Below are 21,676 nucleotides of genomic sequence, written 5' to 3'. Positions count from 1 at the left end.
ATCACTTGAAAAAACAATCAAATTAAAATCTTTTACCAAGCATGGTCATTGGACACTCCTGACTCGATACTGAATCTGAGCCAACATTAGACTAATTAACTCCACCCAACACGCCCTAAAGGTGACAGGATTCAGCTGAAGCAGTGTCAGAAGGAGCTTCCTCCATGAAAACCTATTCAATAATCTGATATCAAACGTACTCATTACCTATCAGTTCAGTTCAGTTCATTTCAATCGCGCAGTCATGTCTGACTCTTTGCAACCCCATGAATTGGAGCACACCAGGCTTCCATGCCCATCACCAACTCCCGGAGTTCACTCAAACTCATGTCCATCGAGTTGGTGATGCCATCGAGCCATCTCATCCTATGTTGTCCCCTTCTCCTTCTGCCCCCAATCCCTCCCAGCATCAGAGTCTTTTCCAATGAGTCAACTCTTCGCATCAGGTGGCCAAAGTACTGGAGTTTCAGCTTTAGCATCATTCCTTCCAAAGAACACCCAGGACTGATCTCCTTTAGAATGGACCGGTTGGATCTCCTTGCAGTCCAAGGGACTCTCAAGAGTCTTCTCCAACACCATAGTTCAAAAGCGTCAATTCTTCAGCATTCAGCTTTCTTCACAGTTCAACTCTCACATCCATACATGACCACTGGAAAAACCATAGCCTTGACTCGAGGGACCTTTGTTGGCAAAGTAATTCCCTATGATTGAATATAAAAAACTTTATGTAAATGCCTTTGTGGAGAAAGTTATGAAAAATGTTTAAGACATTAAAGAACACCTAAATAATTAAAAATTCATATCATAATTTTGAAATGGAAAGCTCAATTTTGTTAAGAAATTCATTTTCTCCAAAGTGATGTGTTTCAGTGCAATATGAACCAAAGACTTAAACACGTATTATTTTGTGAAATTCAGTAAAGTGATACTAAGTTTGAAATAAGAAATAGCTAGTCAAGAGCAATCAAGATAGCCTTAAAGAAGAAAAATATGCCATTCTGAAAAGCAAGACTTAATTTATACTTTTGTAATAGAGTACCGAAAACTGAATAGTTAAATATAAGGGAGAGGCCAGAAATGTATTTATGAATATTTGATATATGACAGAGTTGGCAGTGAAAAATCTGTGGAAAACATGGACACTTAGATTTCCATTTAAATAAAAAAAAAAAAGGTAATCATTTTATATCATATTAGAAAATCAGTTCCAGGTGTATTTCAGAACCAAATTTGAATGCAAACACAAAACAATTTTTCAGGGGACTATATAATTGACCCTTGACTTGGCCTGACCCATAACTTGCATTGGGCAGTGAAATTTGCCAGAAGAAATGGTGCATTTTCAGCTTAGACATGAAGAGGATTTTTTCCTACTCCCTGGCTTGGGATCATAATTGGGAAATTAAAAGACACTTGCTCCTTTTTTTTTTTTTTTTCCTCCGGGAGCGAAATTCAAACTGCCCGCTGGTACTCGGTGCCGCGCAAGCGCACAGCCGCACTCCCGAACTCGGCGTAGCGCAGGCGCACAGCCGCACTCCCAAAGGCTGCTGCCGACACTTGCTCCTTGAAAGAAAAGCTATGACAAACCTAGACAGCATATTAAAAAGCAGAGACATCACTTTTCTGACAAAGGTCCATCTAGTCAAACTATGGTTTTTCCAATAGTCATGTATGGATGTGAGAGTTGAACTATAAAGAAAGCTTAGTGCTGAAGAATTGATGCTCTTGAACTATGGTGTGGAGAACACTCTTGAGTCCCTTGGACTGCAAGGAGATCAAACCAGTCAATCATAAAGGAAATTATTCCTGAGTATTCATTGGAAGGACTGATGCTGAAGCTGGAACTCCAATACTTTGGCCACCTGATGCAAAGAACTGACTCACTGGAAAAGACCCTGATACTGGGAAAGATTGAAGGCAGGAGGAGAAGGGGACAACAGAGGATGAGATGGTTGAATGGCATCACCGACTCAATGGACATGAATTTGAGTAAACTCCAGGAGTTGGTAATGGACAGGGAAGCCTGGCGTGCTGAGGTCCATGGGTTTGCAAAGTGTTAGACGTGATTGAGTAACTGAACTGACTGACTGACTTGGGATCATAGGGCTGTGCTGAGATAGTTGTCACAGTCTAGCTAAATATATATGAAAAAATATACAGAGAAGCATGCAGGCTCCTCTAACAAGAGTCACATCCAGCTGGTAAAGCCTTGAACTGCAAATGCCCAAGAAAGCCCAGCCTAGAGGACAACTGCTTAGCTGAGTGCTGGCTGATTGTCAAACCACAGAATCAAGAGACGCAGAAATGATCTCTGCATTAACTCTCTGGGGAGAGTTTCCTGTACAGCTATGCTAAGGTACAATAATGGTCTCCTACACAGAAATCAAAACACAGACATCTTAGCAATAATAGGCACAGTCTTGAACAGGAACTTTGCAACAGCAGAAACTCAAGGAGATTAAATGTGTGAAGTAAAACCTTATAGTATTCATGGAAATACAAGATAAAACCACAATTAGGAGGTTAAAGATCACTGCCATAATTTTTGTGCCCCCAAATTCACATCTTGATGGTGTTAGAAAAGGAGTTTTTGAGAGGTGATTAGGACATAATCATAGAGCCCTCATGCATGAGATTTAAATAATATCATGTAAGAGACTTGGGACAGCTCTGTTGACCCCTCCACCATGTTAAGATACAAGGAGAAGCCAGTGACCTGGAGGAGGGCCATCACCCAACCACACGGATCTCAGACCTCCAGCTTCAGAACTGTGAGAAACAAATTTCAAGTTTTTCTCAGTCACTCAGTGTGTAGTATCTTGTTAAAACACACAACATGGCCTAAAAAAATCACATAATGCAATTTCATCAATTGAGAAAAAGACAATAAGATATCATGTGTACAATGTGACAGAATAAATTGGGGACATAGCACTGGAGCTATAATCTCTGTTTTCTGTCCAACTATAGTGAAAGTGAAAGAGGAGAGTGAAAAAGTTGGCTTAAAGCTCAACATTCAGAAAACTAAGATCGTGTCATCTGGTCCCATCACTTCATGGCAAATAGATGGGGAAACAGTGGCTGACTTTATTTTTCTGGGCTCCAAAGTAACTGCCGGTGGTCATTCCAGCCATGAAATTAAAAGACGCTTACTTCTTGGAAGGAAAGTGATGACCAACCTAGACAGCATATTAAAAAGCAAAGACATTACTTTGTCAACAAAGATCCGTCTAGTCAGGGCCATCGGAGAAGGCACTGGCACCCCATTCCAGTACTCTTGCCTGGAAAATCCCATGGATGGAGAAGCCTGGTAGGCTGCAGTCCATGGGGTCGCTAAGAGTTGGACATGACTGAGTGACTTCTTTCACTTTTCACTTTCATGCATTGGAGAAGGAAATGGCAACCCACTCCAGTGTTCTAGCCTGGAGAATCCCAGGGACAGGGGAGCCTGGTGGGCTGCCGTCTATGGGGTTGCACAGAGTCAGACACGACTGAAGCGACTTAGCAGCAGCAGCAGCAGCAGTCAGGGCTATGGTTTTTCCAGTAGTCATGTATGGATGTGAGAGTTGGACTATAAAGAAAGCTGAGTGCCGAAAAACCGATGCTTTTGAACTGTGGTGTTGGAGAAGACTCTTAAGAGCCCCTTGGACTGCAAGGAGATCCAACCAGTCCATCCTAAAGGAGATCAGTCCTCAGTGTTCATTGGAAGCACTGATGTTGAAGTTGAAACTCCAATACTTTGGTCACATGATGCAAAGAGGTGACTCATTTGAAAAGACCCTGATGCTGGGAAAGATTGAGGGCAGGAAGAGAGGGGAACAACAGAGGATGAGATGGTTGGATGGCATCACCGACTCAATGGACATGAGTTTGGGTAAAGTCTGGGAGTTGGTGATGGACAGGGAGCTATGGCATGCTGTGGTCCATGGGGTCACAAAGAGTCAGACATGACTAAGCGATTGAACTGAACTGAACTGAAATTTACATTTTGATGTTGTTGGAAATGGAGCCTTTGAAAGGTCATGATAGTGGAGCTCTCACGAATGAGATTTTAAAATAGCATATTCATGTAAGAGACTTGGGAGAGCTCTGTTGCCCTCTCCATGATATTAAGATGCAAAGAGAAACCTGTGACCTGGATGAGGGCCCTCACTTGACCACACAGGAACCCTGACTCAGATCTCCAGCTTCAAAACTGTGAGAAATAAATTTCAATTTTTCTCAGCCACTCAATCTGTGATATTTTGTTAGAGCAGTTCAAATGGTCTAAAAAAAAATCACATATTGCAATTTCATCAACTGATAACAAAGAAAATAAGATGTCATTTGCAGAAGATGACAGATGAAATGGCTAACATAACTCTGAAACTAAAATCTCTGTTTTCTGTCCAACCTGAACCCTCTGCAGCCATGCCACCTCTCCTGTTGCCACATCAGGAGGAGAAAATCACCAGGAACACACACAACATGTTCATGCATGGGGAAGAACTGGTAACTTGTCTTGATTCAAGGAAAGTCTTGAGAGAGAGACAAAGAATGAAGGATATTCCTTAGGACCCCTTTGCCCACAGCCCCAACTCATCACCTGTACGTTCTCTTTGATCTGCTTCTTCTTGTAACTCTTGGCCAGAACCACAACACCACGTTGTATCTGGTAGTGAAGGACAACCAGAGCTGGGGTTTGCTTGTACTTTTTGGCAATGGCACAAAGAACCAGGTCCTCCAAGAAAACGGGCAGGTTCAGGTTCACCCTGGAAGGAAATTCAGAAATGCTGAGGAGCTGAGACTAAGTACTCAGTTTGTGAGTAGTTTCACCAAACAGACGAAGTATGTCCACTCTATACCAGTGCTTCTCAAACCGTGGTCCATGTACTAAAACCATCAGCTTTACTGGGGATCTTGTTAGAAGTACAAATTCCCGGCTTAAATGCAGACACACTGAATCAGAACTTCAATGGTGGCACCTCCTAATCTGTGTTTACAAAGTTCTCCCAGTCATTTGGATGCATGTTTGAGTGAGACCAGAACTCCCAAACTCATGGATTTTTTTTTCCTTTTTTAATTCTCATTTGTTGTTTTTCTCCATTCATAGCTCTAAAATTTGTACAATGGCACAAAAAGAAACAGTGATGGAAAAAGACTGGGAAATTTTTTTTTTTAATTGTTACTTTTCACAGGTATTGATACAAGTTGAATAGTCCAAAACTATTCATTTCATCATTATTTATATATATTATTTATATTATGCAATTTTCTATAGATGTTTACAAAAATGGTTCATATTGAAATTTGTTATCATGATAGACCTGGAAGTTACATATTATTATCCCAATTTTAGATAAAAGATATGTGAGGTTTAGACATGTATTTTTAGAAATATGTTCATTGTTGAATAAATAAGTAAATCATGATATGAGCTTGTGTCTCTGGTCTCAACTGGGGGATTATATATTGATTTTAATGCAGAGATTTGTTATTTATGGGTCAACAATCTAATACAATGTAGAAAAATTGGCTGGGTGATGGGAAGATAAAAGAGAAGGATTCATTCCATCCTTCCCTGCTTATCCCCTGTGCCTATGAGTTATCTGAGTAATATATGATTTAAACTATTTATCAAAAATTGAATTTTACATAAACTACTTGTTGTCTTCATTAGGGTTCAATACCATTCTTTTAGTCTTTGGGAACCCAGGGCAGCATAGGCAACAAGAACAATATCATGTGACTTGCAGAAATCCAACAGTTTCCTCTGGTTGAGATAAGGGTGACATTCCACCTGTAGAATGTCAACAGAGAAGAGTGTTAGATTATATGGAAAGGTATTATTAATGTGACAGAAAAAGATGTAAGCTGGAAATATCAACACCAAGAGAGAAATAGAAAAAAGTGTGTTTATACAGTTAATTTTATGATAGACATGGATGGGAAAACCAGTCTAAGACTGAATAATCAAAAGGTGGGCTCTACATTTGAGTAAATGCTTCTGAGTAAATATTTCATGTAATGTTAGCATCACCATGAGCCTTTAAATTAACCCTCTAACCTGGATGATTTCCATCATCTCCAGCACATTTTTCTGTTCTGTGCTCCCTGTTGAGACTCATAAATGCTGAGCCACCAAGATTTTGGATTCAGCCAACAGAACCCCACACAAACGCTTAACACCCATCTCAGCTGATTTGTATCTTTATTACTTCCCATTCCAGTTTTTTTTAATTAATTTATTTTTAACTGAAGAATGTTTGCTTTACAGGATTTTGCTGGTTTCTGTCAAACCTCAACATGAATCCATTCCAGGTTTTCATGGTCTTCCTTCCTGCTTGCAGTTCGCTCCAAGCCACTTTCACCCTCAGTCTGGTTATCCTTCCATCCCAGGGAAATGCCTCCTTCCTCTAGCTCTGGATTCTACCCACAGTTTACGAGGAAATCCTCCACACCTATCTACCCAGACTTTATCAGAGATATCGTTATGGATTTCATTCACAAAGTCCAGACAGGCTCTGCTCTCTAGTATCCTTTGACCCACAAAGGTCGTATGAACAGGAGGAGAGGACAGACAGATATCAGGCTCCAGGGCAAGAAGGAGGTTGTAAAGAGCAGGAGGGAGAGGAGCCAAGCTGCTCACCTGGTTGCAGACAGGCTTGTACTTGAGCCCCGGCTTATTTAGGGTATTCTCCAGCTGCTTGTGGTTGAAGTTGGACACCCTGATGGACTTAGTCAGCCCTGCGTCCTTACACTTCTCCAGGGCCTGGAGACGGATGGGTGCTGAAAAATCACTTGGAATGAGCAATAGAACAAGAATAAAAGCTGAAAAAATATCTGTAAAAAGTGTCATCCAGAAGAATTAGCATTGATTATCAAGAAGGAAAGAGGGGAAGAATGGCATGACACAAAAAGAAGAATTGCCATCTCCTCCTTGGAAAATCCTAGAGAACACATATCACATGGAAGGAAATCACTGTCCCAGATTCTCCTCCTCTGTTCCTGTCTGTGAACATTTCAGCAATGGTTTCCTCTCCACAACCCCAGCATCACATCCCTTAGAGTTCATGAACTGCTGCATGACACAAAAAGAATTGCCATCTCCTCCTTGGGGAACACATATCACATGGAAGGAAATAGATATCTGTCTCACTGTCCCAGATTCTCCTCCTCTGTTCCTCTCTGTGAACATTTCAGCAATGGTTTCCTCCCCAAAAAACCCCAGGATCACATCCCTTAGAGTTCATGAACTGCTGAGTCTGATGGCCCACAGCCCATGCTCACAGGCAGAAGAATTGATGGAGGTTTCCCCTCTCCTGGCTCCTCCTTTAACTCTCTACTCTTGGAACTCACCTCCCATGTGCGACAGAGATCCACTGAGTCAGGTATCAGTTTTCCATTTTCATCTTTTGGGTATAATTCCTCCCCTGGCTGGAATAGAAGCAGTCATTTTAGATATGTACAAAATAATTTCTCCACATTTAGCAAGGCTTCCAGGCACCCAGGATTAAACCTATATGAGGTAGGTTTACAACTTTGTAGATACTAATATTTGCAAAGTGATTGCATATGGAGATGTAAGCAAGGTCTTTAGGAGGGAAGCTTATTCTACTTTTTTACACTCAATACATGTTGTAATAAGTACAATTTTTCTAGGTCCTAAAAAAGGACTTCAAGTGACTTCTGTGAATTTTGTCAGTTCTTGTACTTCCCTCTTGAAATATCTCTGATCTGAGAATAGCAGTAAGTTACATGGCTTTATTTCCAGAATAAAAGTTTCAAACTTGACCTGGGCTAGATAATCAGATTTCCTTTTCCCTCTGAGCATCAGACACCCTAGGGCAGGCACATGAACCAGCAAGACTCTCCTTAAGTTGGTACGGATTGTGGAAGATCAAGGTCTCAAAAATCAGTGGTCTTTGAGACCATTGTGGAAGATCAAGGGTCTCAAATGTTCATGGCCATGGACCTTGAGCTGCCCCAGGGTCATATTTGCCATCAGTAGAAAATTTTCAGAAAAAATTAGCAAACCATGAGTAACATCCTGGTAAAGCGTAGAAATTAGTAGAAATTAGGAGACATTCCTGAAGAGTACTGCAAATCCCCAATCTGTCTGTGGCTATGACTTGTCATCTACATAGTCCACTAAGCTATTGTGCATCAGATGGTTTGAACTGCTTTTTGTAACTTGAAATCAAGAGTTCTCAGTAAACCATTCTTAACAGCTAAGTGCAGTCTACAAACCTCATCATGAAGTCAGGCAAGAGAGGAGGCAATCCCTCCCAAGTCCTTGTAAAGGAACAAAGTTTAGATGCACCCAGAGGGAGCACCACCAAATATGCTCATTTGAAAGGGTGAAAGACAAGAGAAACTCATCATGTTCAATGTAAGGCAGTGTCATGCTCACCACGGCTGCACCAAACTCTTGGTTCTTGAAATCCCCAGGGACCCAGGAGTCATATTCAGGACTGTGTGCAGAACTGGCCTGCTTCTACTTCCTCAAGGTTTTCTGGCAGAGACTCTCAGATTATTAACTCCTTTCTCTGGGAGGCTTGTAAGGGATTCAAAGAAACTCAGTAAAAAGATGATCACAAATTATTGTTTGGGAGATTCTACTCTACTGTAATCATCCCTTCAACCTACTAAGACAAATCTTAATGCAACAATCCATGCAATGATGCACATTCTAACACAAGAAATAAAATTGATGTGATCACATATATTTCCAACCTTCACAGCCAGTGGAAAATGAATAATATAGAGATGGACATAATCCAGTTGAAGAGTTTTCAGTGACTTTTTCAAGGCTGGTCAGACCAACTCTTGTCGAAGGGAAGTTAACCAAAGCTGTAGAGATTAGAGAATGGAAGTTTTATTAATAATACTTCAGGTGTTTTTTTTTTTTTTTTTTTTTTTGCCTTACTGTGATGCTTGTGGGATATTACTCCCCTGACCAGGGATCAAATATGGGCTCATGTCATTAAAGCACCAAGTCTTAACCACTGAACCACCAGGGAATTCTAATACTTTAGGAATTTACCAATAAGCATAGATCACCAAACAAATGATCCTATTATATAATTGTCACCTTTGCACAATCACTTTCATACATGTTCACACACAACATGCATAGCACCTTTGAAGTGTAGAATATGTCTTCTCTCTTCACAGTGCCATCTGCAATCTTGCTTCGAATGGCCTGGCCAACTTGCTCCTCATTTTGGTACACACGAGCACAGTCAATATGGCGGAACACAACCTCTATAGCAAATTGGGTGACTTCCTGAGATTCACTCTTAGCAGTCTACATAAACAAAAATGTTGAATATGCACATGATTAAGAGATTGCTAAGGTACAAGCTTTGATCTTCCCAAGGATTGACTTTGCTCTGTGCCTTTGGTTAGTTCTATATTTGTGGTGATGAACCCATGATAGTTTCCCTGAACATTCCTGGTGAGTTTTTCCATGAACACCCAGGAACCCTTCAACCCCAGGCAACCAGTGGTTGATTGCTGACCTCAGAGGACCCAAGAACACCTCCAGGTTCAGTGATTAATCCACCTTATGGATTCATGTACTGCCTATACTTTCTCTTCTGAGACACATTTATGGCGTAGGCATTTACAGAGCCATCCACCTTTTTCCCTTTTGTGGAGTCAAAGGAGGCAAATCCCATTAACTTCATCATTTCTATTTCTTCCTCTGTTTTGCCCTCTAAGTCCTTCTCAGTTATCTGACGTTCTTTGCTCTTTCTTTCTTTCTTCTCCTCATCTCCTCTTTCAGTTGAGAAGAGAAAATGTAGATCTATGTCGTCTTGGGGACCTGGAACGCCTTCGGGGTGGGGTGCGAGAGCGGCTTCTCTGATCTTGCTCCCGGAACCGGGACCTTTCTAGGCGCCTGTGTTCTCTTTCCCAGGATGTGGGCCGGGACCACCTCCGCTCCCTCCGTGGGGCACGGCTGCGGCTGTGACCCATTTGGAATCCTTCTCCAGTACAAGTCCTCCGTTTCTTTTTATGTGATTCAGAATCTTTCCTATTTCAAGGAGACAGATATTTGGTCTAACTTCCCTCTGTTGTGTCTGCTCCTGGTTTTTCTTAAATGCTCGGACATTTGGGGATGTACTGAGCCATGAACCAGTGAATTTCATTGACAGCCTGGACCCTTCCTTGCCCTCACCCCCTGAGTCCTACAAAGTCCTGTCTTCTGTTTCCAAAATGTCTCTGGATATTTCTATCTGTTTTATAGATGAAAAAGGTGAGACTCAAAGTTTAAGGACAATTACATGCTCTAAAGACAAGACTCAAAGTTTAAAGACAATTACATGCTCTAAAGACAAGACGGACAGCCAACTTTCTGCCTTCCAGTCTAAAGACTTGTCCACTAGCCTGAATTATGCCCAGGCACTTCAGACTATATTTAATAAAAACACACAATGAAACCCAAGAATACATTGCAAAACCTGGCTTGTAAGAGTGTGGTTTATCCCTTCAGTGATATCCCCTCAGTTATATCCTCCTCCCCACTCAAATGATACTATAGTTCCCATCAGAAGAAGTTTCCAAGCAGAAAGAGAAGTACAGGGGGAAATATAGCTGGAGTGTTTCTGCCCTGGCACTGAGCAGGTACCCCACAGTAGAAAAGCAATTCTCTCCCATTATTTTTCAGTCACCTCATCTTCAGGACCTTCCACCTCAAATGCTTCTCTGGATCATGTCTTTTTGGAAGAAGGAAAGTGTTCTGGAACTAATGAAATATACAGAGAAACCCCACCATAGCAATCCCCCTCAAAACAAAGCAGCTGACAGTCGGTGATCTTGATGGCCAAGTCTCACCTCTTCTGCCAAACTGGGAAAGAGATGGAAACTGGAGGGGAACCCAGAGTAATCTGCAGGTAAGCACAGCTTCAGACCATGATGCAGAATGAAGGCTGAATGCTTTCTCCTCTCTCAGAGGAAATGGTTCTAGCCTGGTTGGTGGAACCACATGACCCTCCCAGAGTCACACAGGAGCTCAGTGCTTGACAACCCAAATCCCTTCTGCTCATGTCACATCCACTACTATTTATATCTCAACCCACAACCAGTACAGTTACTTCTGAAGGTGCATAGGTTCCGAATCTCAGGACAGGAATGAAGTAGCCATCATTAAGCTTCACCTTCTGGCCTTTGAGATCCATTGTCTGTTGCTCCTCTGAGTAAGCAGACTGGGATTTTTTTCTTCTCCCTTCAAATGTTATAAATAACAAGAACATAACACCCAAGCTGCACTGTCCAGTGTTAGCAGAGACATAGTAGGAGAAACATGATTAAACCAGTACCCATGGAGTCAGAGATGATTGACCACAGTTAACTTGTTTGATTATTTTTATCAACGTAACCTCAAGTAGTATATAATGATGAGATTGGGTGAGCAATTATTGACTGTTTGTTAGACTAGAAACTTCCAACATAAATATTTTTAATTTTCTATTATTATGAAGCCCAATCTCAATCAAACATCAATTGAAAAAACTACTTTTCAGTACAAACACACACACATACACAAATCACACAATCTGAAAGTGTTTAATAGCATTTTTCAAAATGTTACCCCTTAATAAAGAATCAAAACTTCAAATGAAAATAAATTTCCCCTTTTATATTTCCCACAGCAAAATTACTATGCTTTACAGACCTGACTACTGAAATCCTGAACAGAAAACAGAAATGAGACATTTTGGCCAGTGCTTATTGGAAGTTAATTATTAATAGCCTTAGGATACCATGCACAGTGTTCAAAGAGACTTTGAGTGTTGAACCCTTGTAGCTAGTTATATAACTTTTAGGGTACTCTCATAATGTCACTGATACATATTTTACATAATTTACTAACTGCTCCACATCATTCATAAATGAAAAACCTATAAACAAATTAAAATGCAACAAATCTGGAAAGAGTAACAGAAATTGTGATGCACTGATACACGAGAACGTTGTGAAGACAAAATTTAACATGTAGAGTGATGTCGGCAAAATGGTGAGGTGGGAGGACTGAACTCTCCCATGGAAAGACAAGAAAGGAAAGAGAAATCACCTGAAAACTTCATAGGAGTCTGGAAAACAGTCAAACACAGATCGACAGCAACAACGTAAACAGCCAATTAGGAAAAATCAAGAACAGAATGGAAGGAAATTTCATCGTGTATTACTCACCTGTACCCTCCTCCTGCCTGGGGCAGTGCAACCTTGATGAGCTCCCAGTTGCTCCCTCAATCCAGAGTGATAACAGAAAACCTTATGTGTGGTATTCCAACCTACTTGGGGGCTGTCTGGGGACTAGTGTCTGTTCCAGTTAACTCTAAGCTTAAACTAAAGAGTTCCTGGAATGCCTATTGCAGCTGCAGGGGAACTATATATATATATATATATATATATATATATATATATATATATATATGTTTGTGTGTGTGTATATATACATATACATATATATGGGCTTCCCTTATAGTTCAATTGGTAAAGAGTCTGCCTGCAATGCAGGAGACCCAGGTTCGATTCCTGGGTCAGGAAGATCCCCTGGAGAAGGAAATGGCAACTCACTCCAGTATTCTTGCCTGGAGAATCCCATGAACAGAGAAGCCTGTCAGTGCTGCAGTCTATGGGGTCACAAGAGTCGGACACAACTGAGCGACTAAGCACACCTAAGCACATGTATATATATATACATAAGGAACCAAGGACAAAGGAGTAAGGGTGGAAACATAGACTAGATAATGTATTAAAAGGCCCTGAATAGAATGAGGATGTGGCTTTGGGGGACATAGTATGTTCAAAAACAGTCATAAATTCACCAGAATCAGATAGCCAGTCTCAGCCAGGTAAGATGCTAACTCAGAAATGAACTGAGCCACCTGTAGCTTTCCTATTGGGCTGATCCCAGGACTAGGAGCATGACCAGCCAACTAGTAAAAGTCACGACAAGGAACAAATCTACCAAGAGTGAGATTTTCCCTGTTATTTCAAGTACCAAACTGAATGTACACACACAGAAACACACAGAGGAACACACATACAGGAATATACACACACACAGGAACACACATCCAGGAACACACACACATGGGAACACACATCCAGGAACACACACACACAGGAACACACATACACACAGGAATACACACACACATAGGAACACACACACACACAGGAACACACACACTCTGGACAGGGCAGGGCGGCCATCACAGAGGGCCCCAAGGAGCAGGGGCTGGGGCTCTGACGGTGTGTCAGTGCTGCACCACATGCACAGCTGCCCGCTCCAGGGGCTGCTCCTGCACACCTTCCTCCGGCTCTGCCACCCGCTGGGGCAAAGGTGCAGTGCAGGGAACGGGAGTGCACACTTACAAGGGTGCATATTTACAAAGAGTGGAACCAGTCTGGACACAACCTTCAGAGTTCTGCTCCAGCATCTTGGGACTTGCCTGGCCCAGTAGGGTGGGGACAGCCAGGAGCACAGAAGCCTTTGCTCACACTGGCTTCTGGCTCCAGCCTGCCCTGCCCCCTCCCACCGAGGTGACAGTTGCCAGCACACCCTGGGAAGGGGTGACCTCAGACCAGCTCAGCTCCAGCTCTGCCCCAAAACCTTGTGCACACAGACTGCACAGGGACAGGTCCACACAAGGACAGTCCCACAAAACCAGGACAGGTAACTTTTTCACCTAACTTAATAGAAAAGGAGGAAGCTAAGCAAAATGAGAAGAGAGAAGAATTTGTGTCAAATGAAACAATAACAAAAAAACTTGAAAGGATCAGATATTGAGATAGAGGTTAATAATTTACCAAAATAATTTACCAGAATACAGAATCATAAGAAAAATGTTACATTAACTAGGGAATAGAACATACTAACATTCACAGTGTAGGGGTTCCAGAAGCAGAAGAGATGGAGAAGAGAGCCGAAAATGTAGGTGTGATGAATTGTGGCTAAAAATTTCCTTTAACCTGGGACTTTCCTGGTGGTCCAGTGGTGAGGACTCTGTGCTTCCACTGCAGGGGCATGGTTCTGAGCCTGGTCTGGGAACAATCTTGTAAAGCTGATTAAAATCTTGAGAGGCAAGATATTCTTGGTTTACCTGGTAACCCTAGTATAATGACAAAGTCCTTACATGTGTGACTGGGAGGGTTGTATTCAAAGAGAAGGTGGGAAGATAGGAGCATTAGATAAAAGATTCTAAGATGGTATAGTCTGTCTCTGAAGATCTCAGTAGAGTCTACAAGATGAAGATGGAAGAGTTCTCTTGTTCAGTTTCTCGGTTGTGTCCAACTCTTTGCCACCCCATGGACTGCAACACACCAGGTTTCTCTGTCCTTCACTATCTCCCAGAGTTTGCTCAGATTTATGTCCACTGAGTCTGTGATGCCATCCAACCATATCATCCTCTATCCTCCCCTTCTCCTCTTGCCCTCAATCTTTCCCAGCATCAGGGTCTTTGTCAATGAATTGGTTCTTCATATCAGGTGGCCAAAATATTGGCGTTTCAGCTTCAGCATCAGTCCTTCCAATGAATATTCAGGATTGATTTCCTTCAGGATTGACTGGTTTGATCTCCTGGCTGTCCATGGGGCTCTCAAGAGTCTTCTCCATAACCACAGTTTGAAAGTATCAATTCCTCAGGGCTCAGCCTTCTTTACAGTCCATCTCTCACATTCATACATGACTACTGGAAATGCCATAGCTTTGACCCTACAGATCTTTGTCAGCAAAGTGATGGCTCTGCTTTTAAACAGGTTATCTAGATTGTCATAGTTTTTCTTCCAAGAAGCAAGCATCTTTATTTAACGGCTACAGTCACCATCTGCAGTGATTTTGGAGGCCAAGAAAATAAACTCTGTCACTGTTTCCCTTTTTTTCTCCATCTATTTGCTGTGAAGGGATGGAACCAGATGCCATAATCTTAATTTTTCAAATATTGAGATTTAAGTCCATTATTTCTCTCTCCTCTTTCACCTCCATCAAGAGACTCTTTAGTTCCTCTTCACTTTCTGCCATTAAAAGAAAGAAAGAAAGTGAGTTGCTCAATCATGTCCAACACTTTGCGACCCCATAGACTGTAGCCTACCATGCTCCTCCACCCATGGGATTTTCCAGGCAAGAGTATTGGAGTGGGTTGCCATTTCCTTCTGTAGAGGATCTTCCCAACCCAGGGATTGAACCTGGGTCTCCTGCATTGTAGGCAGACGCTTTACCGTCTGAGCCATCAGGGAAGCCTTTTCTGCCATTAAGGTTATGTCATCTGCGTATCTGAGGTTACTGATATTTCTCCCAGCAATCTTCAACCCACCTTGTGATTCATCCACCTCAGCATTCCACATAATGTAATCTGTATATAAATTAAATAAGCAGGGTGAAAATATACAGCTTGATGTACTCCTCTCACAATTTGGAACCAGTCCATTGTTTCATGTCCAGTTCTAATTGTTGCTTCTTGGCCTGCATACTGGTTTCTGAGGAGCCAGGTAAGGTAATCTGGTATTTCCATCTGTTTAAGAATTTTCCAGTTTGTTGTGATCCACAGAGTCAAAGGCTTTAGCATAGTCATTGAAACAGAAGTAGATATTTTTTCTGGAATTCTCTTGCTTTTTTTTATGATCAAATAGATGTTGGCAATTTGATCTCTGGTTCCTCTGGCTTCTCTAAATCCAGCTTGTACATCTGGAAGTTCTTGGTTCACATACCATTGAAGCCTAGCATCAGGGATTTTCAGCATTACCTTGCTACTATGTGAAATGAGTGCAATTGTCCATTAGTTTGAACATTCTTTGGCAGTGCCCTTCTTTGGGATTGGAATGAAAACTGACCTCTTCCAGTCCTGGGGCCACTGCTGAGTTTCCCAAATTTGCTGGGCTATTGAATGCAGCACTTTCACGGCACCATCTTTTAGGATTTAGAATAGCTCAGCTGGAATTCCATCAGCTCCACTAGTTTCATTCATAGTGATTCTTCCTAAGGCCCACTTGACTTCGCATTCCATGATGTCTGGCTCTATGTGAGTGATCACACCATAATGGTTATCCTGGGCATTTAAGGCTTTTTTTTTTTTTTTTTGTATAGTTCTTCTTTGTATTCTTGCCATCTGTTCCTAATCTCTTCTGCTTATCTTAGGTCATACCCTTTCTGTCCTTTATTGTCATCATCTTTGCATGAAATATTCCTTTAGTATCTCTAATTTTATTGAAGTGCTCTCTAGTGTTTCTCATTATATTGTTTTCCCCTATTTCTTTGCACTGATCACTTAATACTTCCTTACCTCTCCTAGCTATTCCTTGGAACTCTGCATTCATATGGGTAAATATTTCCCTTCCTCCTTTGCCTTTTGCTTTTGCTCTTCTCTCAGCTATTTGTAAGGTCTCCTCAGACAACCATTTTGCCTTGTTGCATTTCTTTTCTTGGTGATGGTTTGGTAACCACCTCCTGTACAGTGTTACAAATCTCCACCCATAGTCCTTCAGGCACTCTGTCTATCATATTGAATCCCTTGAATCTTTTGGTCACTTCCACTGTATAATCATAAGGAATTTCATTTAGGTCATACCAGAATGGCCTAGTGGTTTTCCCTTCTACTGGAGGGAGCACAGTCCCACTTTTACCAAAAGGGCATTTGCGGGGCCAGCTGCTCTTCACTTCAAAGCCAATAATCAGGCCAGGCTGGTGGAAAGGAAAGTTTGTTTGATTTCAGATTCCGGCAACTGGGCTGTTGGTGTAGCAGACATCAATCCAAAGCCTGACCCCCCTCCACTTCAACCAGTGGGGCCAGAGCCCTTATAGACAGAAGTGATAGTGGTGCTATATGCAGAAACAGCACAGTCAGCTCTGACAGTCATCTTCAAAATGGTCATCAGTGGTCTGATCTGTGTCATCTTGACTGTTTTATGTACATTAGTCTTCAGTTCCAGGACCCATATGTTTGCATTTCTTGAGGCCATTACTCAGAAGTGTGGCAGCTTATGTCATGGATATATTCTGGCCATCATGTGGTTAACTTCTCCACCTGGTGTTCTAAGATCTATAAGGCAACTCACAAGATATAGTTCAGAATATTATCTCTAGCCCTTGAGAAAGAGCTGAAGGTCCTTGATTATGCTTAATGACCACATTGTTATTATTTAGTCTCTTTTGACCCTTTTCCTTTGTGTCTACATTTCTCAATTCTCTGATTAAACTTATTCTTTGAAGTTTTCCACAAAGAGCAGGGAAAGGACATGGTACAGGGGCAAGGAACAAAAGATTCTGCTTCATTTCACCACTCATCAGCAAAAAATTGGGTTAAAGATTTACTAAGCATTGCCCTGCCCACCAGAGAAATACTTTCCCCACAGACAGTCCTTTCCATCAGGAAACTTGCACAAGCCTCTTATCCTCATCCATCAGAGGGCAACACAGAAGAAGCAAGAATTTCAATCCTATGGCCTCCAGAATGAAAACTACAATCACAGAAAACTAAACAATGTGATCACATGGATCAAACCTTGTGTGACTCATGAAACTATCAGTCATGCCATGCAGGGCCACCCAAAATGGACAAGTCATGATGGAGAGATCTGATGATGGAGAAGGAATGGTGAGCCACTTCAACATTCCTGCCTTGAGAACCCCATGAACAGTATGAAAAGGCCAAAGTATATCATACTGAAGGATGAGACCCCCTGGGTTGGTAGGTGTCCAATGTGCTACTAGAAAAGAGTGGAGAAATAGCTCTAAAAGGAATGAAGAGGCAGAGCCAAAGCAGAAACAACACCCAATTGTGGATGTGTCTAGTGGTGGAAGTAAAATCTGATGCTGTAAAAAATAATATTGCATAGGAACCTGGAATGTTAGGTCTCTGAAACCAGGTAAATTGGATGTGGTCCAACAGGAGATGGCAAGAGTAAACATGGATATTTTAGAAATCAGTGAACTAAAATGGACGGGAATGGCTGAAATTAATTCAGATGACCACTATATCTCCTACTGTGGGCAAGAATCCCTTAGAAGAAAGGGAGTAGCCCTCATAGTCAACAAAAGAGTCTGAAATGCAGTATACTAGGGTACAGTCTCAAAGGTAACAGAATGATCTCAGTTCACTTCCATGGCAAACCATTCAACACCACCGTAATTCAAGTCCATGTCCCAAGCACAAAGGCCAGAGAAGCTGAAGTTGACTGGTTCTCTGGAGACCTAAGCGACCTTCTGAATCTAACACCAAAAAAAGATGTCCTTTTCAAAGTAGAAAGTCAAGAGATACCTGAACTAACAGGCAAGTTTGGCTTTGGAGTACAAATGAAGCAGGGCAAAGGCTCACAGAATTTTGTCAAGAGAAGGCTCTGGTCTTAGCAAACACCCTCTTCCAACAACACAAAACCTGTTTTCTAGGAGTTGGAAAAGGCAAAAAAATGGATTTCCCCCTACAACCTCCAGAAAAGAATGCAGGCCTGCTGGCACTTTAATTAGCCCATTGAACCGGATTTTGAATTTCTGACCTCAGGATATGTAAACTAATACATTGGTGTTGTTTCAAGGCACAAAGTGTTTGGTCATTTGGTGTAGCAGCAGCAGTAACTAATACGGACATGGTTCAAATCAGCCCATCTCCGTCTGTGGCATCATAGGTTTTCCTCTCTCTGCTGGACTGTTCCCCTGACCTCAAAGGCTGGCGGTCCTCTTCAGGGTACCCCAACAGTGTACTTGTCTCTTAATTCCACTTTCTTCTTCAGCAACTGGCCGGTTCCGTGGTCCTCATTACAGCAAAGTCTTTGAAAGCTGTGTTTACTCTGTTTCTCACTGATCTCTTAACACCACTTCTTGAACCCACTCTACTCAGAGTTTGCCTTCACCACTCTATCAAAGCTGCACTTGACCTTGCCAAGGTTAACTGCCAAATCCAATGGTCAGGTTCAGTCTTCTCTTACTTATCTCCTTGCAAGAATTGGATTCTTTTCTCCTCCAATCATTTACGTCACATGACTATTAAGAACAGTCACTCTTACCTCACTAGCCTCTTCTCTGCCTCTCCTGCTGGTTCCTCCACATTTTTTTTTTTTAAAGAAAAAACTAACTTCTCAATGCTGGGTTCTCATGAAGCTTGATGTCCCTGTCTACACTCACTCAATATATACCATATTATCTCTGATTTTCTAGTTTCATGGCTTTAAGTGGCAACTAAATTTGAGAAACCACACATACAAATATTTTACCTAGCCCTTTTCTCTAATAGACTTAATGTCCAACTATATGCATGCATCTTCACTTGGGTACCTAAAGGCATCTCAAAGATACATGTCTATAATTGAACTCATAATCTTCCCACAAAAATGTGCTCCCCTACATTGTCTCCATCTAAGAAAATGGCATCTCCTTTTCCTATCCCTTAAGCACAAACGTTGGGAGTCAGCTTTGATTCCCCTCTTCCTTTCACTTTATGTCCAATGTGTTAGACAATCTAGTTGATGCAGCCCTTAAAATGTATCCTTATTTTAACAACTTTGACTGCACTTACTGTTCCTTCTATGGTCCAAGCCAGCCGCATCTCTCACCTAGATTGCTGTAGAGTCCTAAAAGAGGGCTCTTTTTTCTCTATTTCATCTCAAAATAAGAACAATAGTAATTATATTGAAGCATGTTTATTTCTGTAACTACTCTGCTCAGAACCCAAAATATCATTCTCCATTTCCTTCAGAGTAAAGTCCTTTCAAAACCTCTTGTGACACAAACCCTATGGCGCCACTATCTCTCTGGCTTATCGTCAGCTTCTGTCTCTGTACCTCACTAAGCTTCACCCACATCAGCCAATTTCGTTCAGTTCAGTCTCTCAGTCATGTCTGATTCTTTGCAACCCCATGGACTGCAACACACCAGGCTTCCCTGTCCATCACCAACTCCCAGAGTTTACTCAAATTCATGTCCATCTAGTTGGTGATTCAATCTTCCCCAGCATCAGGGTCTTTTCAAATGAGTCAGTTCTTCACATCAGGTGGCCAAAGTATTGGAGTTTCAGCTTCAGCATCAGTCCTTCCAATGAATATTCTGGACTAATTTCCTTTAGGATTGACTGGATTTCCTTGCAGTTCAGGGGACTCTCAAGCATCTTCTCCAACACCACAATTAAAAAGCATCAATTCTTCATTGCAAGCATCTTTTCTGACCACAATGCAGTAAGATTAGATCTCAATTAAAGGAGAAAAACTATTAAAAATTCCAACATATGGAGGATGAACAACACGTTGCTGAATAACCAACAAATCACAGAAGAAATCAAAAAAGAAATCAAAATATTCATAGAAATGAACGAAAATGAAAACACAACAACCCAAAACCTATGGGACACTGTAAAAGCAGTGCTAACATATGGACACCTTATCTTTGACAAAGGAGGCAAGAATATACAATGGATTAAAGACAATCTCTTTAACAAGTGGTGCTGGGAAAACTGGTCAACCACTTGTAAAAGAATGAAACTAGAACACTTTCTAACACCATACACAAAAATAAACTCAAAATGGATTAAAGATCTCAACGTAAGACCAGAAACTATAAAACTCCTAGAGGAGAACATAGGCAAAACACTCTCCGACATACATCACAGCAGGATCCTCTATGACCCACCTCCCAGAATATCGGAAATAAAAGCAAAAATAAACAAATGGGACCTAATTAAACTTAAAAGCTTCTGCACATCAAAGGAAACTATTAGCAAGGTGAAAAGGCAGCCATCAGAATGGGAGAAAATAATAGCAAATGAAGCAACAGACAAACAACTAATCTCAAAAATATACAAGCAACTCCTACAGCTCAACTCCAGAAAAATAAATGACCCAATCAAAAAATAGGCCAAAGAACTAAATAGACATTTCTCCAAAGAAGACATACAAATGGCTAACAAACACATGAAAAGATGCTCAACATCACTCATTATCAGAGAAATGCAAATCAAAACCACTATGAGGTACCATTTCACGCCAGTCAGAATGGTTGCAATCCATAAGTCTACAAGCAATAAATGCTTGAGAGGGTGTGGAGAAAAGGGAACTCTATTACACTGTTGGTGGGAATGAAAACTAGTACAGCCACTGTGGACAACAGTGTGGAGATTCCTTAAAAAACTGGAAATAGAACTGCCTTATGATCCAGCAATCCCACTGCTGGACATACACACTGAAGAAACCAGAAGGGAAAGAGACACGTGTACCCCAGTGTTCATTGCAGCACTGTTTATAATAGCCAGGACATGGAAGCAACCTAGATGCCCATCAGCAGATGAATGGATAAGAAAGCTGTGGTACATATACACAATGGAGTATTACTCAGCCATTAAAAAGAATACATTTGAATCAGTTCTAATGAGGTGGATGAAACTGGAGCCTATTATACAGAGTGAAGTAAGCCAGAAGGAAAAACATAAATACAGTATACTAACGCATATATATGGAATTTAGAAAGATGGTAACAATAACCCGGTGTACGAGACAGCAAAGGAGACACTGATGTATAGAACAGTCTTATGGACTCTGTGGGAGAGGGAGAGGGTGGGAAGATTTGGGATAATGACATTGAAACATGTAAAATATCATGTAAGAAACGAGATGCCAGTCCAGGTTCGATGCACGATACTGAATGCTTGGGGCTAGTGCACTGGGACGACCCAGAGGGATGGTATGGGGAGGGAGGAGGGAGGAGGGT

At 41.5% G+C, this 21,676-nt stretch overlaps 1 non-coding gene and 1 pseudogene across 1 annotated transcript; both read right to left on the bottom strand.

Moving 5' to 3' along the window:
• Window positions 1–740: 740 nt before the first annotated feature.
• On the bottom strand, window positions 741–13,708 carry LOC109568085 (dihydrodiol dehydrogenase 3-like; annotated as a pseudogene).
• Window positions 13,709–15,156: 1,448 nt separating this feature from the next.
• On the bottom strand, window positions 15,157–15,228 carry TRNAC-ACA (transfer RNA cysteine (anticodon ACA)). The gene has a single exon. It is a non-coding gene; the product is annotated as a tRNA-Cys (tRNA).
• Between the last annotated feature and the right edge of the window lie 6,448 nt (window positions 15,229–21,676).

Source organism: Bos indicus, chromosome 13 (genome assembly GCF_029378745.1).
Source record: "Bos indicus isolate NIAB-ARS_2022 breed Sahiwal x Tharparkar chromosome 13, NIAB-ARS_B.indTharparkar_mat_pri_1.0, whole genome shotgun sequence".
Lineage (NCBI taxonomy): Eukaryota > Metazoa > Chordata > Mammalia > Artiodactyla > Bovidae > Bos > Bos indicus.
The sequence above is the reverse complement of the archived record's forward strand: the minus strand, read 5'-3'. Positions and strand labels throughout refer to the sequence as shown.